Consider the following 10460-nt stretch of genomic DNA (forward strand, 5'->3'; position numbering starts at 1 on the left):
TTGGGGGTTGTTCTGATATTGTCCTCAAGATCTGGGTATTCCCCAGATATACCTATCCTTGTTGTGTAAACCTGCCTAAGACATGCCTGATTGGTTGATTGACAGGCCTTTGCTTAGGCAGGACAGAATGGGGTAGGCATGGCTAAGGTTCTTGGGATTTTGAGGACAAAAGAACACAGGAAGGAGATGGGAAGAAAGGAGGAAGGAGGATGCCATAATGCGTTAGCATGGAGAAAAACAAAAACAAAAACAAAAACAAAAACATGTGGGTGGGGAGAAAGGACTGCAAGAACAGCGTGGATGGAAAAAAAAAACACCAAATATAAGCAAATATTTATAAGATTATGGATAAAAGGTAGCCCAGGTAAAGATTGTTAAGGAGAATGCCTGCATGGGGGTTGAGAGATGGACGGTGAGGTTATTGAGATAGTATAGGTAGAACTATCTGCCTGGCCCAAGGTAAATAAAGCAATTATAAAATCTAACAGGCATCTATGTCTTATTATGTGTGATAGCAAATCAAATAATACTGTCACAATAATTATAGGGCTAATAATATACACCATATAGCCCACACCTTTTTACTACAACGGTCCTTCTTTAGGTTCTTTAGGTTTATTTAGCTTCTTTAGGTTTCTGGAGTGCAGTATGGTTATCCTGTGCTATATGGCTAGTATCTGCTTATAAATGAGTATATACCAGGCATGTCTTTCTGGTTCTGGGTTACCTTACTCAGGATGATCTTTTCCAGTCCCATCCATTTGCCTGCAAATTTCATGATTTCCTTGTTTTTAATAGCTGAGTAGTAATCTGTTGTATAAATGTACCACAATTTCTGTATCCATTCTTCAGCTGAAGGACATCTAGGTTGTTTCCAGATTGTGGCTATTATGAATAAAGCTGCTATGAACATAATTGAGCAAATGTTGGTGTTAAATGGTGGAGCATCTTTCAGATGAATGTCCAGCAGTGGTATAGCTGGATCTTGAGGTAGCACTATTCCCAATTATCTGAGAAAGTGTCAGATTGATTTCCAAAATGGTTATACCAGTTTGCTCTCCCACCAGCAATGGAGGTTTCCCTTTCTCTGCATCCTCACCAGCATGTGCTGTTATTTAACTTTTTGGTCTCAGCCATTCTGATGGATATAAGATGGAATCCCGGAGTCATTTTAATTTGCATTTCCCTGATAACTAAGGACTCTGAGCATTTCTTTGAATGTTTCTTCTACATTAGATATTCCTCTGTTGAGAATTCTCTGTTTAGTTCTGTACCCCATTTTTAATTAGGTTATTTGGTTTGTTCAAGTTTAATTTCTTGAGTTTTTTTAATATATTTTGGATATTATCCTTCTGTTGAATGTAGGGGTTCCCTGGGGTTTGTATGTATCAATTTTTGTTTTTCTGCAGCATGCTGTAGGCCTTGCTGTTCTTGCCAGGGGTCTGTCTAATCAGGAATCTGTGACCTCCTAGTTTAGGAATTGTGTTACTTTTTTTTTAAGAAAGAGAACTAAAAAACTGCTTTATCATTTTACTTTCTATATAAGTTCTTGCTAGGTTACTTTAAATTCTGACCCTTGATGGGCACCATTTGTTGATGTTATTAATGTTTAATATTGATTTATCTTTTAGCTAAACAGCAGTTATTCCTAAACCAGCTCTATACTCAAATCACCACAGAGAGATTAAGATTTATTGGAGGAGCGACAAGATGGCAGCGCTGGGAGGAAACTGTGTCTGAAGAACGGGACAGCAGTGTTGACACAGCGACCAGGAGACTGAACTCAGGGACCTAAAACACCAGCGTTTGTAATTGCCAGGTGAGAGGAAAGCCTACAGTGTGGAAAATTAATTGGGACCAAACTCAGGTCACCCAGTCAATACCTGGTAAAGGTCCTGGGGACCAGCAGGCAGCGAGATCAGCACACACAGCCTCCTGCGGCAGCCCCTAGCCGCCATCCAGGACTGGGACACACAGCCTCGGGCCCAGACTGAGGCGCTCAGCCTCCGGATCAGAGCAGAGACCTCAATTGCCGGCCCAGAGTGGAGTGCACAACCTCTGGCCCAAAGCTTGGTGCACAGCTGTCAGCCCAGATCAGAGCACAGAGCCTCGGGCCCAGATCGGCCACCTCAGCCACCATATCAGACCAGGGGCACAGCTTCTAGCCCAGAGTGAGACGCCAAGCCTCCGACCCAGAGCAGAGCCCTTAGTTGCCAGCCCAGAGAGGCATTCACAGCCTCTGGTCCAGAAGAGGACACACACTGCCACCCCAGATCAGAGCGTAGAGCCTCCGGATTAGAGCGACGCCTACAATCACCATTCCAGACCAGGGAACACAGCCTCCAGACCAGAACGGTGCCCCCAGGCGCCATCCCAGACAGGAACACACAGCTTCCAGGGCAGAGTGAGGCACCCAGCCTCCAGACCAGAGAGGAGCCCTCAGTTGCCAGCCTAGAGAGGAGTGCACAGTGTCCAGACCAGACCAGAGCCACCAGCCGCCATCTCAAACTTGGGCACACATTCTCCCGGCCCAGAGACTTGCTCCTCTCACCTTCCCAGACAGAACTGTGTGCCCCAGGGTATCAGACTGAGTTCCCCTTGAGAGACCAAAAGATAAGCAGCGATTGTTAACACTATGTAGAGTAGGCGCAGTATAGCAGAAAGTTCCCTGAGGGGAGAGCTACCTCGCTGCATTCTTTCCCGCCTTCCCGGTTCCGGGTACGTGACTCAGCTCACAATCTGCCTTCCCGCCTTCCCTGTTCTGGGTACGTGACTTAACTACGGCTTTGTTCAAACCACCCAATCAGACCCCTGTAACTATGCTTCTCGCTTCCGTAACCGCGCTTCCTGCTCCCGAGCCCTATAAAAACCCGTCACCCCAACCGAGAGGCACGCAAGTCTTCTGAGAGACTTTGTCGCCCCGGGTACCCGTGTACTCAATAAAGCCTCTTGCTGGTTGCATCCGAACAACTGGACTCGTTGATCTTTGGGTACGAGGTCTCCCTGACGGAAGACAACCTTCGGGGGTCTTTCACCCTGTTGAGAGAAAACCCCACAGCTAGGGAATCAGCAGGTTCTTCAAGAGGGCTGTGCCTGGAAAACTGTAACAACAGCAGCAGCTCACTAAATTCAGAATGAGAAACCCAGCAGCGGGGCAGCTGTCTTAAGGACTTCTACAGGTGAGAGGAGAGCCCCCCTGACTAACAAAGACCACAGCTACTACTCAGGTCTATACACCTGAGGTGAGCAATGGCAATTCCTGAGAAACACTGGCCATACAGTGACCATACCAAAAAGCAGAGGAGGCCTCCTTCAGGAAAAATCATCTTCCGGCCAAGGGGATTCTCCCTACCTCAGGACTCTAGGAAGCACCAGAAACTAATAGCCAGCCGTCATGACCACCTCGACCAGCAAGGAAGACGCAACCACCAGCTCTTCCTCAAGCAGTTTATTCAGGCCTTTGTAAGCAGCTTCTCCCCCGGTACCCCGGGCACTTCCCAATTATATAGGCAACCACATCAGCCAATCACAGCCAACCACGCTCACTCATCAGACCTGCAGAAGGCAGCCAATAGGCCAGTGCCACGCTCGCCTTGACCAAATATGGACTTGTTTATCAGCAGTCAGTACATCTGGCAGGCACCATCTTTTAGGCTCGGCAACTTAATAGCCTAATAGCCACTGCTTTCCACAGCCAACACCTAAAACAGCCCAATGGGTAGAGGTCAGCGTAAAAGCTCAACCAACAAAAGACAGAGCAATATGGCATCTCGAGAACCCAGCCATCCAGGGGCGAGCAGCCCTGGACACCCCAGCATAATAGAAATTCAAGAAGATGACCTTACATCTATGCTGATGAAGAGGATAATAGAGGAAACAAATAAAATGTGTAAAGAAATAGAGGAAGATAAAATCAAACAGATTGTGGCTATCCATAAAGAAATGGAAGAAGTTAAAGACAAGCAGATTATGGCCATCCATGAAGAAATACGGGAAGATGCAGCCAAACAGTTTGTGGCCTTCAAGGAAGAAATAATTAAATCACTGAAAGAAATAAAAGAAACAGAGTTGAAGGAACTAAAAGAAAAACAGGAAAATACAATCAGACAAGTGAAGGAAGTAAACAAAACAACTCAAGATCTGAAGATAGGATTGGAAAAATTAAAGAAAACACAAATGGAGGAAATAGTGGAGAAGAATAATTTAGGGAAGAAAATAGGAACTACAGAGGTAAGCATAACCAACACACTACAAGAGATGGAAGAAAGAATCTCAGGTGTAGAAGATACAATGGAAGAAATCGATGTATCCATCAAAGAAAATGTTAAATCCAAAAAATTCCTGACACAGACAATATAAAATCCAAGACAATATAAAAAGACAAAACCTAAAAATAATAGGAATAGAGGAAAAAGAAGATTCCCTCCTCCAAGGCCCAGAAAATATTTACAACAAAATCATTGAAGAAAATTTCCCCCACTTATAGGAGAGACCAATAAGAATACAAGAGGCCTACAGAACACCCAATAAATTAGACCAGAAAAGAAAATCCTCCCACCACATAATAATCAAAACAGTAAGTATACAGAACAAAGAAAAAAATACTAAAAGCTGCAAGAGAAAGAGGCCAAGTAACATCTAATGGCAAACCCATTAGAATCACACCTGACTTTTCAAGAGAGACTATGAAAGCAAGAAGGGCCTGGACAGATATCATGCAGACCCTAAGAGAACATAGATGTCAGCCCAGGCTACTATACCCCGCAAAACTCTCAGTCCTCATAGATGGAGAAAACAAGATATTCAATTACAAAAACAAATTTCAATAATACTTACACACAAATCCAGCATTGACGCTAGAAGGGAAAATACAACCCAAGAAAACTAGCTACATTCAAGAAAACACAGGAAATAACTAACCTCACTACAGTAAAACAAAAAGCAACCAAGCATATAACCTTATGACTACAGCCAACATCAAAATCAAAGGATCTAACAGCCACTGGTCATTAATCTCTCTCAACATCAATGGACTCAACTCTCCAATAAAAAGACACCAACTAACAGAATGGATATGCAAACAAAACCCAGCAATCTGTTGAATACAAGAAACACACCTAAGGCACAAAGATAGACAGTACCTGAGGGTAAAGGATTGGAAGACGGCTTTCCAAGCAAATGGACCCAAGAAGCAAGCAGGAGTAGCCATTCTAATATCAGATAAAATAGACTTTCAACCAAAATTAATAAAAAGAGATGGGGAAGGACACTTCATACTCATCAAAGGAAAATATCACCAGGAAGACATCACAATCCTAAACATCTATGCCCAAATATAAAGGCACCCACATTTGTAAAAGAAACATTGATAAAACTTAAACCACATATAGATCCCCACACATTAATAGTGGGAGACTTCAACACCTCACTCTCAACAAAGGACAGGTCAATAAAACAGAAATTAAACAAAGAAATCTCTAACAGAGGTCATGAATCAAATGGACCTAACAGAACCTTACATCCAAACACAAAAGAATTTACCTTCTTCTCAGCACCTCATGGAACCTTCTCCAAAATAGACCATATAGTTGGTCACAAAGCAAGCCTCAACAGATACAAGAAGACTGAAATAATCCCTTGTATCCTGTATGATCACCATGGACTAAAACTGGACCTCAACAACAACAGAAATAACAAAAAGCCTACATACACATGGAAACTGAACAACTTGCTACCAAAAGACAGCTGGGTCAGGGAAGAAATAAAGAAAGAAATTAAAGTCTTCCTAGAACTCAATGAAAATGAAGACACAACATACCCAAACTTGTGGGACACAATGAAAGCAGTGCTAAGAGGAAAGTGCATAGCACTAAGTGCCTTCAAGAAGAAATTTGAGACAGCTCATTCAAGCAACTTAATGGCTCACTTAAAAACCCTAGAAAAAGAAGTAGCAGACACACCAAAAAGGAGTAGACAGCTGGAAATAATCAAACTCAGGGCTGAAATCAATCAATTAGAAACAAATAAAACATTTCAAAGAAACAATGAAACTAAGAGCTGGTTCTTTGAGAAAATCAACAAGATCGACAAACCCTTAGCCAGGCTAACTAAAAGGCAGAGAGACACCAACGTCATTAGCCATCAGGGAAATGCAAATCAAAACGACCCTAAGATTTCACCTTACACCCATCAGAATGGCAAAGATGAAAAACTCAAGTGACAACACATGCTGGAGAGGTTGTGGAGAAAGGGGAATCCTCCTCCACTGCTGGTGGGAATGTAAACTTGTACAACCACTCTGGAAATCAATCTGGCGCTTTCTCAGACAACTAGGAATAGCGCTTCCTCAAGATCCAGCCATACCACTCCTAGGCATATATCCAAAAGAGGCTCAAGTACACAATAAGGACATTTGCTCAACCATGTTTGTAGCAACCTTATTTGTAATAGCCAGAAGTTGGAAACAGCCCAGATGCCCCTCAACTGAAAAATGGATGCAGAAATTGCAGTACATCTACACAATGGAGTATTACTCTGCAATGAAAAATAAGGAAATCATGAAATTTGCAGGTAAATGGTGGGATCTGGAAAGGACCATCATGAGCGAGCTGTCCCAGAAGCAGAAGGACACACACAGTATATACGCACTCATATAGACATATAATATAGGATAAACCTACTAAAATCTGTACATATAGAGAAACTGATCTAGAGGGAGGACTCTGACTAGAATGCTCAATCTGCATCCCGAAGGGCAAAGAGGATGGACATCAGAAGAAGAAGAAGCTGGTAAACAGCCTAGGGGCCTGCCGGGAAGGGCCTCTGGGGGGGCTCTGCCCTGCGGACTGTCGGGACGGATGCTGAGACTTATGGCTGACGGTCTGGCGGAGGGCATGGAATCTTATGTAAGAAGTGGGAAATAGTAGGATCTGGAGAGGACGGGAACCCCACAAGGAGAGCAACAGAACCAGAAAAATTTAACACAGGGGTCTTCCCAGAGACTCATACCCCAACCAAGGACTATTTGTGGAGATAACCTAGAATCCCTGCACAGATGTAGCACATGACAGTTCAGTGTCCAAGTGGGTTCCATAGTAATGAGAAGAGGAACTGCCTCTGATATAAACTGATTGGCCTGCTCTTTGATCACCTCCCCCTGAGGGGGAGAAGCCTTACCAGGCCACAGAAGATGACAATGCAGCCACTCCTGATGTGATCTGATAGACTAATATCAGAAGGAAGGAGAAGAGAACCTCCCCTATCAGTGGACTTGGGGAGGGGCATGCGTGAAGAAAGGGGAGGGAGGGCGGGATCGGGAGGGGAGGAGGGAGGGGCTTTGCCTTTGGATAACTGGGTTCTGGAGATGCTATATTGCTTTGATTTTGTTGATTGTGTTTTTAGGCTGGCCTTTAGCCATCTGGTTGTCTTTGGTGTTGGCTGGTAGTTTTTGGTGCCCTCTGGAGTTCTGGTAGGGAGCAGTGGGAAGAGCTCTGGGCAGAAAGCTGAACATGCCTGCAGGAGCCTTCCTCAGATTGGTGGTTCTCAGGGAATTGCTGCGGCCCTCCTCTGGTGTAAGATCCTGTGGCTAACTGGACTCCTCAGGAGCCCAGGGGCTCTCCTCTCACCAGGGGAAGTTCAGGAGACTGCTGCCCTGCCCTCTTTTTCTTGCTCTGAGGTTAATGAGCTGCAGCTGCACAGATACTGAGCTCAGGTGCTGTGTTTGCTGGGCTCAACCACCTTGGAGAATCCGCTATCCAAGAGGTTTGGTCGGTCTCCATAGGGAGACAGGTTGAGCTTTGGAATGGCTTCTGGGGCTGTTCCTGTGGCTCTCGGGCATCAGGAAGCATCTTTTATGTTTGAGCACTATACCAGCTTTAGCTTTTACCAGTTAGATGTACAAAAATTCTCATTTTTCAGAGGTGCTTGGGTTTATATAACTAGTGATGTCACAAGAAATCTAAATCTGTCTACACTAGAGTTGGTGCGTGCCCTGCCAAGCAACTGTTGGTTGCCATGAGACCTGTGATTTGTTTGTTTGCTGTAAGATTTATTTATTTTTACTTTGTGTGTATGTACATCTGTGTGCCTGAGAACATGTATGTGAACCATGTGTATGTAGGTACCCACAGAGGCCAGAGGAAGGCATCAGATGCCCTAGAGCTGGAGTTGCAGGTGGTTATGAACCACCAAATGTTGGTGCTAGGGACCAAACTCGGTGTCTTTGGAAGAGCAGCAAGCTTTCCTAACTGCTGACCCATCCTTCCCATCTTTCACCCATATTTTATAAGTTTCTAAACTGCATGTAGATAATAGGCAGAGCTACAATTCAGGGGACAGGTGGTTCCCATGTGACTATATTACAAAGATAATAACAGTATGCTTTAATTTTTGCCTTCTTGTGCACTCAACCCCAGTATTTTCAGAGAACGAAATTGGAACAGAAATTTCAAACAAATATAAGTTAAGGCTTACCCTTTTTCAAATACTTGTTGATCCTGATTATTACTGGGTAGTTGAATTAAATATAGTTTTTTTTTTCTCTAAATGATTTTCTCCATGTTGTGTTAGTTTTCATCACTGTAATGAAATATTTAAAAAGCAACTTAAGAGAGAAAACCCTTATTTTGGCTTACGGTTTCATAGACTTTGGTCCATAGTTAATTCCATTGTTTCTGGCCTGCAAGCAGAGAGGTAAAACATTCCAACAGGGAGCATGGAAAGTGCCTAACCTCCTGGTGCATAGAAAGAATAGAAAGAAGAAGGTGAGAGAGATGGAGGAGGAGGAGAGAGACAAAGTGAGAAAAAGATAGAGAGAATATAAGATATATCCTTTAAAGACACACCTCTATTAAGCTGCTTTCTCCAGCCAGCTCTACTTCTTGACAGCCTTATTCAGCTATGAACTCAATAGAGTAATCCACTGATGAAGTTAGCATATGGTTAGCACACTCATTACCCAGTTACATCTAACTAGCATCCTCATCTGTGGACCACATCTTTTTATGAACCTTTGTAGCCATTCAGCCTTTCACAGAACATGAAAGAACTATCCAGCCAAACAGGAAGTACCTACAGGTAGGCACTAGTCACATACACCTCTGTGACACTGCAAAGTCATAGTATTTCCACTAGTTAGAAAAATGTCAATTTTTATTCAGTTTAGCTCTGTGAGCTGCCTTTCCTTTGGAAGCTGAGAGTAAATGATAAAAGAAACAAAAGCTATGACCTCTATGTGTGGACGCTCCAGCAATGTTGAAATTAAGCATGGTTACAAATTAAAATTTGGAAAATAAAACAATTGGTTAGGTTAAAAATATTAATTATTCAACAAAGATAAAAATCAAACATAAGGATTATCTGTGATAGTTTGGGTCTTCACTTTTTGTTCTTTTAATGCAATTTTGATTATCTATCTATTTCTGGGTTCACTGTTTATCTACAGCATCATATCAGTCTTGTTAGACGTGTACCTGTTTTATCTTGTAAGATGTGTTCCTGTGATCTTGAAAGTCCACTTCTCAGAGAACTGAGATGTAGCAAGCTATCCATGTTACTCTTTGACTTGCTGACTTCCATCTTTGGAGTTTAGGGTAAGACTAATAAACTCCCATTTCTGGGAAAGCAGTTTCAGGTTTATCACTGATTTCAGCCAAAGTCCACTCAAGTACAGCTTGATGCAACAATGATATGGCTTGCCATCTTTTTATAACACTGTTTCTTCAAGTGACATTTTCAGGCAGAGGAGAAACTAACAAAAACAGAAAGCTGGTGGTAGGAGTAGCGGGGACTTCCAATTTCACAGTTACGCTCTGAGTCACTAGAAATGAGTGTCTACATAAAAAAGGGTTTCTGTATGACAAATTAACATAAATAATTCACAACAAGATGCATGACGTACCTCACAGTCTCTGTGGGTCAGGATATGTCACAAGCTGCAATGTTCTCAGCCAAGGCTGGGGTTTCTTTTGAAGGCTTCCCTAAATGGGGTCCTCTTTCAAGCATACACGAGTGTTAGCAAATGACGGTATCTAATTGGAATAATGTCTGCATTGTAACCATTACAGGTGAATCACTGGTTCCACTCACGTTTGATGGACAACCATATGGTGCAGCTTACCAAGAAGTTATTTAGGACCATAAGGAACCAAAGGCACAAGGGAAAGAAATTATAAGTTAATGCAACAAAGATACAAGAGGGCATCTTTTGTGATCCATGTCTTTTCCTGTGGAGGTTTGGGGGAGGGTGTGAACAAGATGGCACTTATTTCATCTCTTGACCATATTCCAAGTTTACCCATTTTTTTCTTTTTTAAAATTAATTTATTTTTTATTTATTACAATTTTTTTACTTTGTATCTCAGCTGTAGCCCCCTCTCTAGTCCCCTCCCAATCCCACCATCCCTCTGTCTTCTCCCTTTATGGCTCTTTCCTAGTCCCCTGATAAGTGAGATCTTTTTTCC

Source organism: Meriones unguiculatus, chromosome 19 (genome assembly GCF_030254825.1).
Source record: "Meriones unguiculatus strain TT.TT164.6M chromosome 19, Bangor_MerUng_6.1, whole genome shotgun sequence".
Classification (NCBI taxonomy): domain Eukaryota; kingdom Metazoa; phylum Chordata; class Mammalia; order Rodentia; family Muridae; genus Meriones; species Meriones unguiculatus.